This window comes from Bufo bufo, chromosome 1 (assembly GCF_905171765.1).
Source record: "Bufo bufo chromosome 1, aBufBuf1.1, whole genome shotgun sequence".
In the NCBI taxonomy this organism is placed as follows: Eukaryota; Metazoa; Chordata; class Amphibia; order Anura; family Bufonidae; genus Bufo; species Bufo bufo.
The window spans coordinates 459,159,902-459,173,057 of NC_053389.1; positions in this window are offsets into that span (position 1 = coordinate 459,159,902).

Sequence of the window (13,156 nt, forward strand, 5' to 3'; positions counted from 1 at the left end):
ATTGTAGCAATGATTGTTTAGCTGCTTGTAAACATGCAAGGTTCATCATGATTGCTATCCCGCCGTAGATTACATAAAACCTGCAGGGTCTGAAGTCCAGCTGTTTGCTTGGTTTGCAGAATATTGCAAATATCCTTCTGATGCCATAGTTCTATCTTTCTACTTTTCTTACACTTCTTTAATCTGTGTAATAGAAATTGAAACTAAACTTGTTATCTAAACATAGAATGCTAAATCTATCAAATGGAAACTATAATCCTGCAATGAAAGAAGCTTTGTAGAAAAGGAGTGATAATGAAATATGTCAATATAATAATATCCCCTCCCTAGTGTGTTTTATGTCAACTGAAATGGGCACTGATTTTATACCTTGCATATTATTGACTGGCACTGGGAATAGACTGACTTTTTTATCTGCTTTATATTTTTCTCCTTTAGACCAGGGCTCAACAAAAACAACACAGCCTTATAGCGCATTTACAGAAACAGGTCACCATGCCGTGGTAGATGGGCATAAGTAATTTTGATCAAAATATATTTGTTAAATACATTATAGTCATTTATACAGTGAGTACAGCTTTAGTCCAAATATTCTATGTTTGCAGAGAGCTGTTACATTGTGTTTGCTTTTACTTTTGTGGTTTCACGTGACGTGCACCTGCACATTCACTTCATTTTACAGGTTGTGCTGACTAAGTATGAATTTTCAGGTGTGGCTGCCTCCATTTTGGCCCTGCACTCCTAATTAACTCATCCTTTCCAAAGGCTATTTTAATTTGTGTAATATATAGTATGGTCTGCTCCCCCTGATTTCATTGGAAGCCTTCTGGCATAGAGAGAGGTTACAAATAGCACACTATTCTTGTGGAGCCTGCTCTCCCTAAATCAGAGGCCGGTTGGCAAAGACACAGGTATCATACAAAGTATGTTCTCATCCAGAAAAAGGCCACCTTGCTGTGGTGAATAGGCACAAATAATCTTGATCAAAATATATTTGCAAAGCAACTGATATTAATTTATATATTGAACATAGCATTGCATATTGCATAGCATATTCTATGTTTGCAGAGTGCTGCAGCATTGTGTTTGCTTTTACTGTAGTATTTTCACTTAATTTCAGAGGACATACTGACTAACTTTGTCTTTTTGTTTTTGGATTATGGCGTATTTAGACTAATGGTTCCTATTAGAGGATGATCACATTGATTCAATATATGATTGTACTGAAAACACTTGTTTATTGCTTGTAAAATCTTTTATGCAAACAAATAAATTATGATTTGTCATTATTGAATTGTGGCAGTAAAATGGCACCGCAATAAATCCAAATCTCTTCATGGCAAAACTGGAAAATGTCTTTTTGGTATCCTGCCCCAAAAAACCCTTGGCCTACTTTTGTTTCATTGATGACATCCTAATAATCTGGACCGACTCTGAACATAAACTGATAAAATTTCATGAACAATCCAACAAATCCCATCATAAACATGACCCTCAACTATTCACACTCAGAAGTCAGCTTTCTGGACACCCCCATAAAACTTCAAGACTGCTCAATACAGACATTCCTGTATTGAAAACCTATTGATCGGCCTACATACCTCAAATGGGACAGCTTCCACCCCAAACATATTAAAAAGTCTATCATCTATAGTCAAGCCATAAAATATAACCAAATCTGTTCCAGCCCATCAGACAGGGATGAGCATTTACAACATTTGAAAAGGACATTTTTACACCAAGGCTATCATCCTGCTTAAATTGAAAATCAGATCACAAGAGCCCCCAAGATCCCCAGAAGTCTACTTTTCCAATACAATGAAAAGAAACAGAACCAGCGCGTACCTCTGGTTGTGACCTACAACCCACAACTAGAGGTACTGAGGAAAACTGCCAAAAATTACACCATGTCCTACATAAGGATGACCGACTAAAAACAATCTTCCTAGATCCCTCCTTACTACTTTACCGACAACCTCCAAATATAAGGAATATTCTGATCAGATCAAGTTCAAGGCCATGTACCAGAGAATAAGGAACCCATCTGTCTAATATAAGAAGATGCTAAATTTGTTCCCATATAATGACAGCAAATAAGATCTGGATCCCTAACACACAGCAGGACTATAAGATCCCTGGTACATTCACATGTTCTACATCTAATGTTGTTTATATGATTCTCTGCACTAAATGCCTTGTTAGGGGCCTCAGGACAGAAACTCAATGCAAGGATAAGGTCCCACCGGCACATAATAAAAGGGCTTCTGTCACCCCCGTAAACTAATTTTTCATTTTTTGGCTACTTAAAATCCTTATACTGCGATTTATCAATATATAGTGCTCTTACCCTTTTTCGTTCAGTAGTTTCTTAAAAAAACGGACTTTTATAATATGTAAATTACCTCTCTACCAGCAAGTAGGGCGGTTACTTGCTGGTAGCAGCCGTATCCTCCTTTTAAAAAGACGCCCCCTCCTCATGTTGATTGACAGGGCCAGCGAGCGCTCTCGTCCTCTGCCTGGCCCTGTCTGCGATCTAAATCTCGCGCCTGCTTACCGGTCTTCAGTTGGCGCAGGCGCACTGAGAGGAGGACGCTCGCTCGGCCACTCCTTCCTCAATGCGCCTGCGACGATGATGTCACATCTACACCCGGCGCAGGCGCACTGAGGAAGGAGCGGCCGAGCGAGCGCCCTCCTATCAGTGCGCCTGCGCCGACTGAAGACCGGTACGGCGAAGGCGCGAGATTTAAAACGCAGACAGTGCCAGCCAGAGGACGAGAGTGCTCCCTGGCCCTGTCAATCAACATGAGGAGGGGGGCTTCTTTTTAAAAGGAGGATGCGGCTGTTACCAGCAAGTAGCCGCCCTACTTGCTGGTAGAGAGGTAATTTACATATTATAAAAGTCCGTTTTTTGAAGAAACTACTGAACGAAAAAGTGTAAGAGCACTATATATTGATAAATCGCAGTATAAGGATTTTAAGTAGCTAAAAAATGAAAAATTTGTTTAGGGGGGTGACAGAAGCCCTTTAAAGAAAAGAAACTACACTTTCCTGTGGCTTACCATTTTTGTAGCCCAGGACACAATGAAGAACACATGAAAGTTCTCATATTTAAAGATATTTTCAAATCTCAAAGAGCCAGAAGAATTTGGGAATACAAATTTATAACACTGCTTGACACTTTGAATACTGGACTGAATTTGTCCCCGATATTTATAACACAACAAGATCTAATGAGTCTTCTATAGACATAGTCGGGGCACCAGGTCTATGAGATAACATCAATTTAGAGACCATAAAACTTTCACACCCCTTATCTGTAAGATAATTAAATAAGGACTCATTCTCAAGATCTTTGATATTCTGTTGTTCTGTTGTTTTTCAAATGTCCATTCATTCCCCGATGTCTCTGTTCTTATTGAATATATATTTCTGTTTCTTCATATATTCTTGTAGTACGCCTGATGAAGGGACTGGTGATGTCTCGAAAGCTCTCTATGTAACATCATTACTTCTATTTTTGTTAGCTATTAAAAGGTATCAAACCTGCAATACTCTTATTTTGCTTCTCTTAATGAGAGCACTAAACTAGTTTTCTACATGATAAATGCCATTTGCTGAAGTGAAACAACCCATTTATGCCACTAAACAATCGTATGCAAACTAATTTGTACTTCATCTGAGTGAAAATTCTGTCTGTCATCAACTTTAAATTGCCAAATGTCAGTGTGTCTTAAATCTCCGATATCATTATCCATTTGACTAAATGCACCATTAGCCTTGAATATTGGTACTATTGCATTGTACTTCATTGCTTGCATAGGAAAAAATGCTAGCAAATTATTGACAGTTGCAAAAAAAATCCAGCAGGTGACCCATTGTGGTATTCTAAATAATGATGGGCCAGAGTCTAGATCCAGGACCTTTACCATATCCCATATATTAAAATCCCTCTGTGCCTGCGATGTGTCCGGGCATGTGTGCCGAAGTTAAATGTGCATGCACGATGCGCCGAGTTAAATGCTCATGCGCAATTAGCAACTTTAAATGCGCGGCGCACCAGCCTATTAAATCGCAGTGCACCACACAGCCGTTCGGACCTTCCACAAGTGCCACCATTACAGTTCTGTCAGACACAGATACAGACACAGATACAGCAGCCGCTGCTGCTAGCAGTTTTATCCACCAATTGCTGCCTGGTCTCAGCACCACCAGTCAGTGCCAGCAATCTCAGCCACCAGTCAGTGCCAGCCTTCTCAGCACAACCAGTCAGTGCCAGCCGTCTCAGCAATTAGCCGCAGTCAACAGTCTCAGGCACAGCCGTAGTCTCAACACCACCAGTCAGTGCCAGCTGTCTCAGCCACCAGTCACAGTTCCCGCAGTCTCAGCCACCAGTCAGTGCCCGCTGTCTCAGCCACCAGTCAGTGCTAGACATCTCAGCCACCAGTCACAGTGCCCACAGTCTCAGCCACCAGTCAGTGCCAGTCATCTTAGCCATCAGTCAGTGCCAGCAGTCTCAGCAATTAGCCACAGTCAACAGTCTCAGCCACAGCTGCAGTCTTAGCACCACCAGTCAGTGCCAGCCGTTTCAGCCACCATTCACAGTGCCTGCAGTCTTAGCCACCAGTCAGTGCCAGCCATCTCAGCCACCAGTCACAGTGCCCGCAGTCTCAGCCTTCAGTCAGTGCCAGCACTCTCAACACCACCAGTCAGTGCCAGCCGTTTCAGCAATTAGCTGCAGTCAACAGTCTCAGGCACAGCCGCAGTCTCAGCACCACCAGTCAGTGCCAGCTGTCTCAGGCACCAGTTACAGTGCCCGCAGTCTCAGCCACCAGTCAGTGCCCACCGTCTCAGCCACCAGTCAGTGCTAGCCATCTCAGCCACCAGTCACATTGCCCGCAGTCTCAGCCACCAGTCAGTGCCAGTCGTCTTAGCCATCAGTCAGTGCCAGCAGTCTCAGCAATTAGCCACAGTCAACAGTCTCAGCCGCAGCTGCAGTCTTAGCACCACCAGTCAGTGCCAGCTGTCTCAGCCACCAGTCACAGAGCCCGCAGTTTCAGACACCAGTCAGTGCCAGCCGTCTAAGCAATCAGTCACAGTGCCAGCAGTCTAAGCCACCAGTCAGTGCCAGTCGTCTCAGCCGTCAGTCAGTGCGGCAAGCAACAGCCACCAGTCAATGCCAGTCGTATCACCCATCAGTCAGTGCCACCAGCCACCAGTCACAGTGCTAGCAGTCTCAGCACCATTAGTCAGTGCCAGTGACGTATATTACAGCCACTTAAAAGGCCAGTATTACAGTAACAATACTGGGACTTTCTACTAACAACATGCCACCCAAAAAAGGACATGTCAAGTAGGACAAAAGACACAGACAATGAAATCCTACATAAGCAACTTCTCCTGGAAAAACGGTCAGCTCAGCAAGAAAACATCAAAAAAAGAAAGGCTGAAAAACAAAGAGAAAAATGAGCAAATAGATCAATTCAAGAAAAAAAAAGAGCTTCTCAAAAATGCGAAAAGAGAAAGACTCAGAAGAGTAAATAGATCTATACAAGAACTGGCAAATGAACGTAAAAAAAACAATCTCTAAGAGAAAGACAAAGACGAATAGATCAATTGAAGAAAAGGAAAATGAGTGTCAGAAAAATGGCAAAAGACATAGAGTTAGGAGAGCAAATGTTAGATGAACGAAAAACACTACATCAGCAACAAGCTAAAAGAGAGGCAGGATAACAGATCTTCAAACAGACACAACACATCTATCAACAGCCACGCAGGAGTAGTGTTGAGCGTGAATATCAGCACTTCGAGAATTTGCGAATATTTAGAATATATGTAGTGATATACATTCGTCATTTCAAATATTCTAGATTTTTTTTTTTACAATACACATGATCCCTCCCTGCTTCTAGCTTGAGGGTCAATGAGAAGGCTTCAATATCTCTGTCATAGCTTAGCAACATCCCTAGCAACCAATAGGAAAGTTGCCTACCCCTTACTAGTGATGAGCGGGAGGTGCCATATTCGATTTAGACGAAATTCGCGAATATTCGCTTGAATATTCGTCTCATATTCGTCAAAATCGAATATTCGTCATTATTATAGTTATCTCGATTAATATGCGATTTAAATAATCGCGTATTGCTATTTTAACTTAAGGTAACTTTCCTATTGGTTTGATATCTAGAATTAGCGAAGATGACGAATATGACGAATGTATTCGTCATATTCCTCAAAACGAAGATAACAAAGTATTCTCCATCTTCGTTTTAGCTCCATATACGTCACCTTCGCTAATTTTAGCAATCAAATAGGAAAGTTGACTAGAGACAGCTAAGTTTTTAATTCGCTATGTGATAATATTACTTAGCTTTTTTTTTTATAAATAAAATAATTATAATACTTGACAATTATTATAATTATTCTATTTATTTTTAAAAAAAGCAAAGTAATATAATCGCATAGCGAATTAAACACAGCTGTCTCTATAGTCAACCTTCCGATTTGATTGCTAGAATTAGCAAAGTTGGCGAATATGGAGCTAAAACGAAGATGGAGAATACTTCGTTATCTTCGTTTTGAGGAATATGACGAATACATTCCTCATATTCGTCATCTTTGCTAATTCTACCAAGCCAACAATAGTAAACCAGGTCTAAGTTGAAATCGCAATGCGATTACTTCAAGTTATATTAATCGAATTGTGATTTCAACTTAGAGCTGTGTTTCTAATGGGTCAGATTGCTAGAATTAAAGAAGTTAACGAATATGGAATATAGCAGTGCTAAGTTGAAATCGCAATTCGATTAATATAACTTGAAGTAATCGCATTGCGATTTCAACTTAGAGCTGTGTTTCTAATGGGTCTGCTTGCTAGAATTAACGAAGTTAACGAATATGGAATATAGCAGTGCTAAGTTGAAATCGCAATTCGATTAATATAACTTGAAGTAATCGCATTGCGATTTCAACTTAATTCTCACATCCGACAGTACATTCTAGTATGGAGGCGTTCCCATGATGATAGGGACGCTCTATGAGCACGGAAGTCGGCAAAAGCGGCAACGGGCACTGACTGGAGCAGCCAGGAAGTCAGGAATCCTCAGGACAGGTAAGAACTACTTTTGGGAAGTGGGAAAGAAAAAAATATAACAATTAAAAAAAAAATTATAATATTCGAAATAGCGAATTTATAGTGCTATTTTCGAATTATTCGCGAATTAGCGAAGTGCCGATATTCGCTAAAAAAATTCGCTATTCGAATATTCGCGCTCAACACTACCCATTACTATATAAGAGAATTTCCAGTAGCCAATTTGTGCTGTTTCATGCAGTTATGAGAGAGGATTGTGCTAATTGTGCTGTGCTGAATTGCTGTTTTAGAATACTTCTGATACCTCATATATAATCCAGATATTTAGTGGTAGATAGTGTAGGTTAGTTAAGGAATAGGTTAGCTGATTAGGTTCCAGTGTAGGGTGTTAGATAGGGATGAGCGAACCCGAACTATATAGTTCGAGTTCGTACCGAATTTTGGGGTGTCCGTGACATGGACCCGAACCCGAACATTTTCGTAAAAGTCTGGGTTCGGGTTCGGTGTTCGGCGCTTTCTTGGCGCTTTTTGAAAGGCTGCAAAGCAGCCAATCAACAAGCGTCATACTACTTGCCCTACTATTGGCATGGCTGTGATTGGCCAGTGCAGCATGTGACCCAGCCTCTATATAAGCTTGGGTCACGTAGCGCTGCACGTCACTCTGCTGATACAAGCGTAGGGAGAGGTTGCTGCTGCGACGTTAGGGCGAGATTAGGCAGATTAACTCCTCCAAAAGACTTAATTCAGTGATCGATCTCCAGCTGTGGATCATTGAAGTGCTGATATTGACTTGCTCACTTTTTTTAGGCTGCCCAGAGCGTTTTTATATCACTTTTTTCTGGGGTGATCTGCGGCCATTTTGTGGCTTGTGGTGCGCCAGCACAAGCTACCACCAAGTGCATTTAACCATCAATAGTGTGGTTATTTTTTGCTATATCCTACATCAGGTGCAGGCTGAGCCTGTGTCACCCAAGTGCATTTAACCATCAATAGTGTGGTTATTTTTTGGCCATATACTACATCAGGTGCAGGCTGAGCCTGTGTCACCCAAGTGCATTTAACCATCAATAGTGTGGTTATTTTTTGCTATATCCTACATCAGGGTCAAGCTTTCATCAAGTGCATTTAACCATCAATAGTGTGGTTATTTTTTGGCCATATACTACATCGGGTGCAGGCTGAGCCTGTGTCACCCAAGTGCATTTAACCATCAATAGTGTGGTTATTTTTTGCTATATCCTACATCAGGGTCAAGCTTTCATCAAGTGCATTTAACCATCAATAGTGTGGTTATTTTTTGGCCATATACTACATTAGGTGCAGGCTGAGCCTGTGTCACCCAAGTGCATTTAACCATCAATAGTGTGGTTATTTTTTGGCCATATACTACATCAGGGGCAAGTTGAGCCTGTCACCCAGCGCCTAAAAAATAGGCCTGACATTTCTATTCCTCCAAATCAGTACAGTTTTAGCTGGTCAAGTTATATTTAGTGACCGTAAAAGCACAGTTTTTGTTCTGGGTTGAAAAACTATTCCCAAATTTGCCATTCTCAAAATTAGTAGTTTCTGCTATATCAGGCCTACTTTAAATCTATCCCAAAAAGGATATCTTAGATTGAAGGTGCTGATAGTGTCATTCTGAAAAACTTAACACACATGCTACAGTGCAGATACCAGTCTAATTCTGTAATTAAAGGTATATCTGTCACACAGCGCGTAAAAAATAGTGCTCACATTTATATTCAACCAAATCTGTCATTACTTGTGTGCCTGTATTAGTGTAATACGGTACCTAAATAGATAGCCAGACAGTGTTAGGTGTCTGTAAAAAAAGGCCTGAATTTTAATTCAATACATTGGCCCGAATAATATTTTTCTTATTGTGGTGAACGGTAACAATGAGGAAAACAACTAGTAAGGGACGCGGACATGGACATGGTCGTGGTGGTGTTAGTGGACCCTCTGGTGCTGGGAGAGGACGTGGCCGTTCTGCCACAGCCACACGTCCTAGTGTACCAACTACCTCAGGTCCCAGTAGCCGCCAGAATTTACAGGGATATTTGGTGGGGCCCAATGCCGTTCTAAGGATGGTAAGGCCTGAGCAGGTACAGGCATTAGTCAATTGGGTGGCCGACAGTGCATCCAGCACGTTCACATTATCTCCCACCCAGTCTTCTGCAGAAAGTGCACAGATGGCGCATGAAAACCAAGCCCATCAGTCTGTCACATCACCCCCATGCATATCAGGGAAACTGTCTGAGCCTCAAGTTATGCAGCAGTCTCTTATGCTGTTTGAAGACTCTGCTGCCAGGGTTTCCCAAGGGCATCCACCTAGCCCTTACCCAGGGGTGGAAGAGATAGAATGCACTAACGCACAACCACTTATGTTTCCTGATGATGAGGACATGGGAATACCACCTCAGCACGTCTCTGATGATGACGAAACACAGGGGCCAACTGCTGCGTCTTTCTGCAGTGTGCAGACTGAACAGGAGGTCAGGGGTCAAGACTGGGTGGAAGACGATGCAGGGGACGATGAGGTCCTAGACCCCACATGGAATAAAGGTCGTGCCACTGACTTTCACAGTTCGGAGGAAGAGGCAGTGGTGAGACCGAGCCAACAGCGTAGCAAAAGACAAAGAGGGAGCAGTGGGCAAAATCAGAACACCCGCCGCCAAGAGACTCCGCCTGCTACTGACCGCCGCCATCTGGGACCGAGCACCCCAAAGGCAGCTTCAAGGAGTTCCCTGGCATAGCACTTCTTTAAACAATGTGCTGACGACAAGACCCGAGTGGTTTGCACGCTGTGCCATCAGAGCCTGAAGCGAGGCATTAACGTTCTGAACCTTAGCACAACCTGCATGACCAGGCACCTGCATGCAAAGCATGAACTGCAGTGGAGTAAACACCTTAAAAACAAAGAAGTCACTCAGGCTCCCCCTGCTACCTCTTCTGCTGCTGCCGCCTCGGCCTCTTCTGCTGCTGCCGCCGCCTCGGCCTCTTCCTCCGCATCTGGAAGAACGTTGGCACCTGCCGCCCAGCAAACATAGAATGTATCACCAACACCACCACCTGCGTCACCGAGCATCTCAACCATGTCACACGGCAGCGTTCAGCTCTCCAGCTCACAAACATTTGAGAGAAAGCGTAAATTCCCACCTAGCCACCCTCGATCCCTGGCCCTGAATGCCAGCATTTCTAAACTACTGGCCTATGAAATGCTGTCATTTAGGCTGGTGGACACAGACAGCTTCACACAGCTCATGTCGCTTGCTGTCCCACAGTATGTTGTTCCCAGCCGGCACTAGCCAGCTGTGTCACGGCCAGCTCTTCTGAGGGCAGGGTTAGCATGGCAGAGATGTGGAAACGTTTTGTCACCTTGCCACAGCTAACTGCACCACCACCTGATACGGAACGTGTTAGCAGGAGGCAACATTTCACTAACATGGTGGAACAGTACCTGTGCACACCCCTCCACGTACTGACTGATGGTTCGGCCCCATTCAACTTCTGGGTCTCCAAATTGTCCACATGGCCAGAGCTAGCCTTTTATGCCTTGGAGGTGCTGGCCTGCCCGGCGGCAAGCGTTTTGTCTGAACGTGTATTCAGCACGGCAGGGGGCGTCATTACAGACAAACGCAGCCGCCTGTCTACAGCCAATGTGGACAAGCTGACGTTCATAAAAATGAACCAGGCATGGATCCCACAGGACCTGTCCATCCCTTGTGCAGATTAGACATTAACTACCTCCCCTTAACAATATATTATTGTACTCCAGGGCACTTCCTCATTCAATCCTATTTTTATTTTCATTTTACCATTATATTGCGGGGCAACCCAAAGTTGAATGAACCTCTCCTCTGTCTGGGTGCCGGGGCCTAAATGTCTGACAGTGGCCTGTTTCAGTGGTGGGTGACGTGAAGCCTGATTCTCTGCTATGACATGAAGACTGATTCTGTGCTGACATGAAGCCAGATTCTCTGTTACGGGACCTCTCTCCTCTGCCTGGGTGACTGGGCCTAAATATGTGACAGTGGCCTGTTCCAGTGGTGGGTGACGTGAAGCCTGATTCTCTGCTATGACATGAAGACTGATTCTCTGCTGACATGAAGCCTGAATCTCTGTTATGGGACCTCTCTCCTCTGCCTGGGTGCCTGGGCCTAAATATGTGACAGTGGCCTGTTCCAGTGGTGGGTGACGTGACGCCTGATTCTCTGCTATGACATGAAGACTGATTCTGTGCTGACATGAAGCCAGATTCTCTGTTACGGGACCTCTCTCCTCTGTCTGGGTGTCGGGGCCTAAATATGTGACAGTGGCCTGTTCCAGTGGTGGGTGACGTGAAGCCTGATTCTCTGCTATGACATGAAGACTGATTCTCTGCTGACATGAAGCCTGAATCTCTGTTATGGGACTTCTCTCCTCTGCCTGGGTGCCTGGGCCTAAATATGTGACAGTGGCCTGTTCCAGTGGTGGGGAACGTGAAGCCTGATTCTCTGCTATGACATGAAGACTGATTCTCTGCTGACATGAAGCCTGAATCTCTGTTATGGGACCTCTCTCCTCTGCCTGGGTGCCTGGGCCTAAATATGTGACAGTGGCCTGTTCCAGTGGTGGTTGACGTGAAGCCTGATTCTCTGCTATGACATGCAGACTGATTCTCTGCTGACAAGAAGCCAGATTCTCTGTTACGGGACCTCTCTCCTCTGCCTGGGTGCCTGGGCCTAAATATCTGACAATGGACTGTTCCAGTGTTGGGTGACGTAAAGCCTGATTCTCTGCTATGACATGAAGCCAGATTCTCTGTTACGGGACCTCTCTCCTCTGCCTGGGTGCCGGGGCCTAAATATGTGACAATGGACTGTTACAGTGGTGGGTGACGTGAAGCCAGATTCTCTACTATGGCATGAAGACTGATTCTCTGCTGACGTGAAGCCAGATTCTCTGCTATGGGACCTCTCTCCAATTTATATTGGTTTATTTTTATATATTTTATTTTTATTTTAAATTATTTCCCTATTCACATTTGTTTGCAGGGGATTTACCTACATGTTGCTGCCTTTTGCAGCCCTCTAGCTCTTTCCTGGGCTTTTTTACAGCCTTTTTAGTGCCGAAAAGTTCGGGTCCCCATTGACTTCAATGGGGTTCGGGTTCGGGACGAAGTTCGGGTCAGGTTCGGATCCCGAACCCGAACATTTCCGGGAAGTTCGACCGAACTTCTCGAACCCGAACATCCAGGTGTTCGCTCAACTCTACCCTTTACGCCTTGGAGGTGCTGGCCTGCCCTGCAGCCAGTGTATTATCTGAACGTGTGTTTAGCGCGGCAGGGGGCGTCATCTCAGACAAGCGCAGCCGCCTGTCCACAGCCAACGTTGACAAGCTCACGTTCATTAAAATGAACCAGGCTTGGATCCCACAAGACTTGTCTGTACCTTGTGCAGAATAGACATTTATACCACCATCAAACATACAGTCGTGGCCAAAAGTTTTGAGAATGACACAAATATTAGTTTTCACAAAGTTTGCTGCTAAACTGCTTTTAGATCTTTGTTTCAGTTGTTTCTGTGATGTAGTGAAATATAATTACACGCACTTCATACGTTTCAAAGGCTTTTATCGACAATTGCATGACATTTATGCAAAGAGTCAGTATTTGCAGTGTTGGCTCTTCTTTTTCAGAACCTCTGCAATTCGACTGGGCATGCTCTCAATCAACCTCTGTGCCAATTCCTGACTGATAGCAACCCATTCTTTCATAATCACTTCTTGGAGTTTGTCAGAATTAGTGGGTTTTTGTTTGTCCACCCGCCTCTTGAGGATTGACCACAAGTTCTCAATGGGATTAAGATCTGGGGAGTTTCCGGGCCATGGACCCAAAATGTCAACGTTTTGGTCCCCGAGCCACTTAGTTATCCCTTTTCCTTATGGCACGGTGCTCCATCGTGCTGGAAAATGCACTGTTCTTCAACAAACTGTTGTTGGATTGTTGAAAGAAGTTGCTGTTGGAGGGTGTTTTGGTACCATTCTGTCACGGGGTTCCGAAGGTGCACTCGGTCCCCCATCGCC